Source organism: Pan paniscus, chromosome X (genome assembly GCF_029289425.2).
Source record: "Pan paniscus chromosome X, NHGRI_mPanPan1-v2.0_pri, whole genome shotgun sequence".
NCBI classification, from domain to species: domain Eukaryota; kingdom Metazoa; phylum Chordata; class Mammalia; order Primates; family Hominidae; genus Pan; species Pan paniscus.
Window position 1 is genome coordinate 130,001,284 of NC_073272.2, and position 8,252 is coordinate 130,009,535.

Sequence of the window (8,252 nt, forward strand, 5' to 3'; positions counted from 1 at the left end):
TGTGCCAGTTTTCAAAGGGAATGCTTCCAGTTTTTGCTCATTCAGTATGATATTGGCTGTGGGTTTGTCACAGATAGCTCTTATTATTTTGAAATATGTCCCATCAATACCTAATTTATTGAGAGTTTTTAGCATGAAGGGTTGTTGAATTTTGTCAAAGGCCTTTTCTGCATCTATTGAGATAATCATGTTGTTTTTGTCTTTGGTTCTGTTTATATGCTGGATTACATTTATTGATTTGCATATATTGAACCAGCCTTGCACCCCAGGGATGAAGCCCACTTGATCATGGTGGATAAGCTTTTTGATGTGCTGCTGGATTCGGTTTGCCAGTATTTTATTGAGGATTTTTGTATCAATGTTCATCAAGGGTATTGGTCTAAAATTCTCTTTTTTGGTTGTGTCTCGGCCCAGCTTTGGTATCAGGATGATGCTGGCCTCATAAAATGAGTTAGGGAGGATTCCCTCTTTTTCTATTGATTGGAATAGTTTCAGAAGGAATGGTACCAGTTCCTCCTTGTACCTCTGGTAGAATTCGGCTGTGAATCCATCTGGTCTTGGACTCTTTTTGGTTGGTAAGCTATTGATTATTGCCACAATTTCAGATCCTGTTATTGGTCTATTCAGAGATTCAACTTCTTCCTGGTTTAGTCTTGGGAGAGTGTACGTGTCGAGGAATTTATCCATTTCTTCTAGATTTTCTAGTTTATTTGCGTAGAGGTGTTTGTAGTATTCTCTGATGGTAGTTTGTATTCCTGTGGGATCAGTGGTGATATCCCCTTTATCATTTTTTATTGCGTCTATTTGATTCTTCTCTCTTTTTTTCTTTATTAGTCTTGCTAGCGGTCTATCAATTTTGTTGATCCTTTCAAAAAACCAGCTCCTGGATTCATTAATTTTTTGAAGGGTTTTCTGTGTCTCTATTTCCTTCAGTTCTGCTCTGATTTTAGTTGTTTCTTGCCTTCTGCTAGCTTTTGAATGTGTTTGCTCTTGCTTTTCTAGTTCTTTTAATTGTGATGTTAGGGTGTCCATTTTGGATCTTTCCTGCTTTCTCTTGTGGGTATTTAGTGCTATAAAATTCCCTCTACACACTGCTTTGAATGCGTCCCAGAGATTCTGGTATGTTGTGTCTTTGTTCTCGTTGGTTTCAAAGAACATCTTTATTTCTGCCTTCGTTTCGTTATGTACCCAGTAGTCATTCAGGAGCAGGTTGTTCAGTTTCCATGTAGTTGAGGGGTTTTGAGTGAGATTCTTAATCCTGAGTTCTAGTTTGATTGCACTGTGATCTGAGAGATAGTTTGTTATAATTTCTGTTCTTTTACATTTGCTGAGGAGAGCTTTACTTCCAAGTATGTGGTCAATTTTGGAATAGGTGTGGTGTGGTGCTGAAAAAAATGTATATTCTGTTGATTTGGGGTGGAGAGTTCTCTAGATGTCTATTAGGTCCGCTAGGTGCAGAGCTGAGTTCAATTCCTGGGTATCCTTGTTGACTTTCTGTCTCGTGGATCTGTCTAATGTTGACAGTGGGGTGTTAAAGTCTCCCATTATTAATGTGTGGGAGTCTAAGTCTCTTTGTAGGTCACTCAGGACTTGCTTTATGAATCTGGGTGCTCCTGTATTGGGTGCATATATATTTAGGATAGATAGCTCTTCTTGTTGAATTGATCCCTTTACCATTATGTAATGGCCTTCTTTGTCTCTTTTGATCTTTGTTGGTTTAAAGTCTGTTTTATCAGAGACTAGGATTGCAACCCCTGCCTTTTTTTGTTTTCCATTTGCTTGGTAGATCTTCCTCCATCCTTTTATTTTGAGCCTATGTGTGTCTCTGCCCGTGAGATGGGTTTCCTGAATACAGCACACTGATGGGTCTTGACTCTTTATCCAATTTGCCAGTCTGTGTCTTTTAATTGGAGCATTTAGTCCATTTACATTTAAAGTTAATATTGTTATGTGTGAATTTGATCCTGTCATTATGTTAGCTGGTTATTTTGCTCATTAGTTGATGCAGTTTCTTCCTAGTCTCGATGGTCTTTACATTTTGGCATGATTTTGCCGCGGCTGGTACCGGTTGTTCCTTTCCATGTTTAGTGCTTCCTTCAGGAGCTCTTTTAGGGCAGGCCTGGTGGTGACAAAATCTCTCAGCATTTGCTTGTCTGTAAAGTATTTTATTTCTCCTTCACTTATGAAGCTTAGTTTGGCTGGATATGAAATTCTGGGTTGAAAATTCTTTTCTTTAAGAATGTTGAATATTGGCCCCCACTCTCTTCTGGCTTGTAGAGTTTCTGCCAAGAGATCCGCTGTTAGTCTGATGGGCTTCCCTTTGAGGGTAACCCGACCTTTCTCTCTGGCTGCCCTTAACATTTTTTCCTTCATTTCAACTTTGGTGAATCTGACAATTATGTGTCTTGGAGTTGCTCTTCTCAAGGAGTATCTTTGTGGCATTCTCTGTATTTCCTGAACCTGAACGTTGGCCTGCCTTGCTAGATTGGGGAAGTTCTCCTGGATAATATCCTGCAGAGTGTTTTCCAACTTGGTTCCATTCTCCCCGTCACTTTCAGGTACACCAATCAGATGTAGATTTGGTCTTTTCACATAGTCCCATATTTCTTGGAGGCTTTGCTCATTTCTTTTTATTCTTTTTTCTCTAAACTTCCCTTCTCGCTTCATTTCATTCATTTCATCTTCCATCACTGATACCCTTTCTTCCAGTTGATTGCATCGGCTCCTGAGGCTTCTGCATTCTTCACGTAGTTCTCGAGCCTTGGTTTTCAGCTCCATCAGCTCCTTTAAGCACTTCTCTGTATTGGTTAATCTAGTTATACATTCTTCTAAATGTTTTTCAAAGTTTTCAACTTCTTTGCCTTTGGTTTGAATGTCCTCCCATAGCTTGGAGCAATTTGATTGTCTGAAGCCTTCTTCTCTCAGCTCGTCAAAGTCATTCTCCGTCCAGCTTTGTTCCGTTGCTGGTGAGGAACTGCGTTCCTTTGGAGGAGGAGAGGTGCCCTGCTTTTTAGAGTTTCCAGTTTTTCTGCTCTGTTTTTTCCCCATCTTTGTGGTTTTATCTGCTTTTGGTCTTTGATGATGGTGATGTACAGATGGGTTTTTGGTGTGGATGTCCTTTCTGTTTGTTAGTTTTCCTTCTAACAGACAGGACCCTCAACTGCAGGTCTGTTGGAGTACCCGGCCGTGTGAGGTGTCAGTCTGCCCCTGCTGGAGGGTGCCTCCCAGTTAGGCTGCTCAGGGGTCAGGGGTCAGGGACCCACTTGAGGAGGCAGTCTGCCTGTTCTCAGATCTCCAGCTGCGTGCTGGGAGAACCTCTGCTCTCTTCAAAGCTGTCAGACAGGGACATTTAAGTCTGCAGAGGTTACTGCTGTCTTTTTGTTTGTCTGTGCCCTGCCCCCAGAGGTGGAGCCTACAGAGGCAGGCAGGCCTCCTTGAGCTGTGGTGGGCTCCACCCAGTTCGAGCTTCCCAGCTGCTTTGTTTACCTAAGCAAGCCTGGGCAATGGCGGGTGCCCCTCCCCCAGCCTCGCTGCCGCCATGCAGTTTGATCTCAGACTGCTGTGCTAGCAATCAGCGAGACTCCATGGGCGTAGGACCCTCCGAGCCAGGTGGGGGACATAATCTCCTGGTGCGCCGTTTTTTAAGCCCCTCGGAAAAGCACAGTATTCGGGTGGGAGTGACCCGATTTTCCAGGTGCCGTCTGTCACCCCTTTCTTTGACTAGGAAAGGGAACTCCCTGACCCCTTGCGCTTCCGGAGTGAGGCAATGCCTCGCCCTGCTTCGGCTCGTGCATGGTGCGCGCACCCACTGACCTGCGCCCACTGTCTGGCACTCCCTAGTGAGATGAACCCGGTACCTCAGATGGAAATGCAGAAATCACCCATCTTCTGCGTGGCTCACGCTGGGAGCTGTAGACCGGAGCTGTTCCTATTCAGCCATCTTGGCTCCTCCCTCCCAGGTATTTCTTTATAGCAGTGCGAGAACGGACTAATACAAGGTGAATGCTTGGAGCAACCAATCCCAAATGTCCAAATTCAATATCAGTTCAGTTCCTCTAGTTATGACTAGCGTATCTCCTTAAACTTCACAAAAGATACTTGTTTTCTTCCCTTTTGTATTTTACAGAATTTATTCAGGGTTCCTTTCTTGTACTCTACTTAAGTATGGACAAAACGTTCTTGAAATTTCAGGCAGAATGGTAATTTACATGAGAATGTCCTGATTTGTAGGAAATGCATGCTAAAGTATTTAGAGGTAAACTCATGATTCCTGCAATTTACTTTTAAAAAGTTCAGCAAAAATAAAATATATACATCTATTATTTATCTATGTAAGGCAAATATGGAAAAATGTTAACAATTGTTGATCTAAGTAGAGGGTATGTGGGTTTGCATTGTATAATTCTTTGAACTTTCTTGCTTAAAAAATTAAAAAAAATATCCTTTAAAGAAACTTCTGGCCTAGCTGGCCCCACCAGAGTTTTACCACACAGTCAAATAACCTAATTATATATGCAGAGTAACTAATGTTTCAAGTAATTTTTGAACACAACACTCTGACTGTAGATATTTAGTGAGATAAATTCTAAGGACAAGGAACCAGAAAGACATCTTAACTTTCCTCATTATGTTTATTGTTAATAGTATTTTATTTTGAAACCATTTTATGCATATCATAGGATAAAGCAAATAACTATATTAATGTTTTTAGGAACCGATATTTTCACTATGAGAGAAAATAGTTAGAAATATGTTATGTTGATGGGAGATACCTAGAGGTTCTTGAGATTCAAAGTAGTTTGTTTCCAGGTGAGCATGTAAGAATCACCAGCCTTGATACTGCAGGCTGAGAACTCTGGCAGCAACTTCCATGACCTTTGCTCACCAAGCTCTTCCAACAGATATGTAGATCTCTGTTTCCTTGTATTAAAACCTTTCATACTTGGAATACATAGAGTGGCTCCTGTTTTCCTGACCAAACTCTGATTAATAGAGAAGGCCTATTTTAGTTGTGGTTCATCCCTACCCTAACTTAGAGCCCTTTAGAGGCTCGACTTCATGTGGATTGGGTTTGCCGTAGGACTCCTTACCTTGAGTGGGACCTGGGCCTTGACTTCTCTGCACCTTGCCCCTTGAGGCCGTAGAACTGATGCTTAAAGTATTCAGTACCAGCAAATATTCACAGAGTAAAAGTAGTTCCTCAGTCCATTTGGGCTGCTATAACAAAGTGCCATAGACTTGGTGGATTAAACAACAGAAATTTCTTTCTCACAGTCCTGGAGCTTGGAAGTCTGCGATCAGGGTGCCAGCACGATCAGTTCTGGTGAGTGCCCTCTGCCAAGTTGAATACTATTGACTTCTCCTTGTATCCTCGTATGGCAGAGAGCAGAGAGAGCTCTCTAGGATCCCTTTTATAGGGCACCACTCCCATTCATGAGGGCTCTACCCTCATGACCTAATTGCCTCCTAAATGCCCCACCTCCTAATGCCATCACATTCAGGGTTAGGATTTCAACATATGAATTTTGGGGTGAGGGACATACACATTCACTTCCTAACAAGTGGCTTTGGTGTACTGATATTCAGCTTACTTCTCTGGGAAATTTGACCTGGCAGTTCCCACATTATCTTTTTTTTTTTTTTTTTTGAGGCAGAGTCTCCCTCTGTCACCCAGGCTGGAGTGCAGTGGCACGATCTCGGCTCACAGCAACCTCTGCCTCCCAGGTTCAAGAGATTCTCCCGTCTCTTTTAATCATGTAAATATTTTAAAGGGAGGGAATGTTTCTGTATTTTATGGAGCATTTTTTGTTATTTTTGGCAGAAGGGTTCATCCGAATAACCTAGCCTGTCACTAAAGGAAATGGAAGCCCTCGGCAGCTCTTGAAGCTTAATCCAAGGAGGTTCTACAGGGCTATGCTAATGAAAAGAATTTTGTGCACCCTGGCAAATCAGTGGAAGGGATCTATTACATTTAAGGCAACGGCGTTTTCAGAGCCTCTCCATTTAAAGCATTTATGCAGCTCTCTCATTCATGATATTATCCTTCCTCATAATAATGGCTTTAAAAATTCAGTACAATAAGGTTTCGATTCTTTGCACTTACAAATTTAACTCATTCATAGACCCCCCAAAACCCATCAATGGGTCGTAGGTTAAGAGGTTGTCACTTAGAAAAATATCTAGGCCACTCAACTCTGGAAACCAGTAAGCCCACAGAAACGGAGCTGAAAGAAATGGGCAGATGTGTTTTATACACCTGTTGGCCACTAGGAACGCTGCAGCCCAGCAAGCCGAAATGCTCCTCTTCATAGTTTCAGATTGAGCTAAGTTGCCTTCTTCCCGCTGCATCTACACTTGAGAAACACAAAGTAAATTGATGTGGCACTAGCCTAAAATAACTGTTTCCTGTTGAGTTTACTTTCTTGGATCTTAAAGATGAGAAGAACAGAGTGTGAAATTGAGCTTGTTCACATGAACAGTTCCTGGAGTTCCAAGCTGATTGGAAGTTAATTCTTCAGCCAGAGAACTCTCTCTTCGCATCTTTCCTATCCCTTTTGACAAGAAAGCAAGTGGAAATTCACAAATCTTATTGTCAGAATGAAGACTCCCCCTTTAAGTTTTTTCTCCTGCATCTTGAATCTCCATGGATTATAATCTTAAGAAAACAGGGGCTCCAAATACAACTTGGGTATTCTTCCCTCTAATATTGTAACAGAAGGAGTTCAGGAGAGAATGCAAGGAAGTTTTATTGACGTGATCTCACGTGAGTATTTTCAAAGGATGATTTGGGCGAGGGTCCAAAAACTGAGATGAGATGATCCTTCTAGGTTGAAGGGATACTATTTTTCAAGTCACTTTTTAATGTAAATTCCATCGCTTTCTCTTTTTGCATGACATGTTCATTGTAGAAGAGTTAGAAAATACTGCCAAGTAAAAAGAAATAAGACGTGGTTAATAGCAACCAGCATTTATTGAGCACTTACCATGGGCCAGACACTGTATTACATCTCATTTAATTCTCAAACCAGTCTGATGACTTTAGTACTCATTATGTCCATTTCACAGGTGTAGAGAATGGGGTCCAAGGTCCCACAGTTAAGAGGTGGTGGAGTTGAGATGTGAATATAGGCAGTCTGAGTCTGGAGCCCAGTCGCTTACCACTGTGCTTTTATATTTTTATTCCAAGTGCTGTTACTTAGAGAAGCAACTGATTACAGAGGAATCAGAGTCAAGGATCTGAATTTCAGGTTTGGCTTAGACATTAATTAGCTGTTAGAACCTAGGCACCTTGTTTAATCTCTTCCTGTGACACTTTCAAAGGCTCTCAGTTGCCATTAACATAAAATCAAAGTTTCTTAGTCTGGCATTCAAAATCCCTATTCAGTTCTGGTTTGTCTACTGTTCCTGAATATCAAATCCACTTGAACTTTGCTTGCTTTTACTCTACTAATGCTTTAGGGTTGATTTGTTATATCCTGACTTACCCCTAAGCAAGCCATCCCCTCCACCCATGACTTAGCCCTGATTAAGGTTATTCATTATTCATGAAAAAAACATTGAGTGCCTACCACATTCCAGGTAGTGTGCTAGACACTAGGATCATAACAATAAATAAGGTGGTCAACATCCCAGGTCTCAAGCATGTTACAGGTTAGAGAAAGGAAGGAAGGCTAAATGAAATAAACAAAACAAAACAATTAGGACTGCAAGTTATGATTAAGTGCCATGAAGGAAAAAATAAGACAGGAACCTACTTTAGATGGGATGATCTGGAAAGGTCTTTCAGAAGAGGTGACATTTAAACAGAGCTATAAAGAATGAGAAAGAGCCAGCATTGTTACAATTGGGAGAAGAGCATGTGAGAGAGGAAACAGCAAATGCAAAGCCCTGAGGGAAACACAAGCTTGGTTTTTTATTACGGACCAAACAGAAGGCCAGTGTGGCTATAGAGCAGAGTGAGCAAGGACCAGAGTGAAAAAAAAGTGAGGCTAAAGAGTTAGGCAGGACTAGTTCATGCAAGGCATCATAGGCCAAGGCAAGCAGTTCTTGGTTTTGTTTATTAATAAAATTAAAAGCCATCGAAAGCTTTCAAACAGAGGAATAGTATAATCTGCTTTGCTTTTTGAAACAACAATTCCTTCAGTTCACATGTAGAAGGTGGTTTTGGGAGAGTTGGAGTAGTGGCGTAAGAAGACATCTTACCAAAACTGACTTAAGAAGGAACAAAAAACCCTGCATTTTCTTACAAGCAT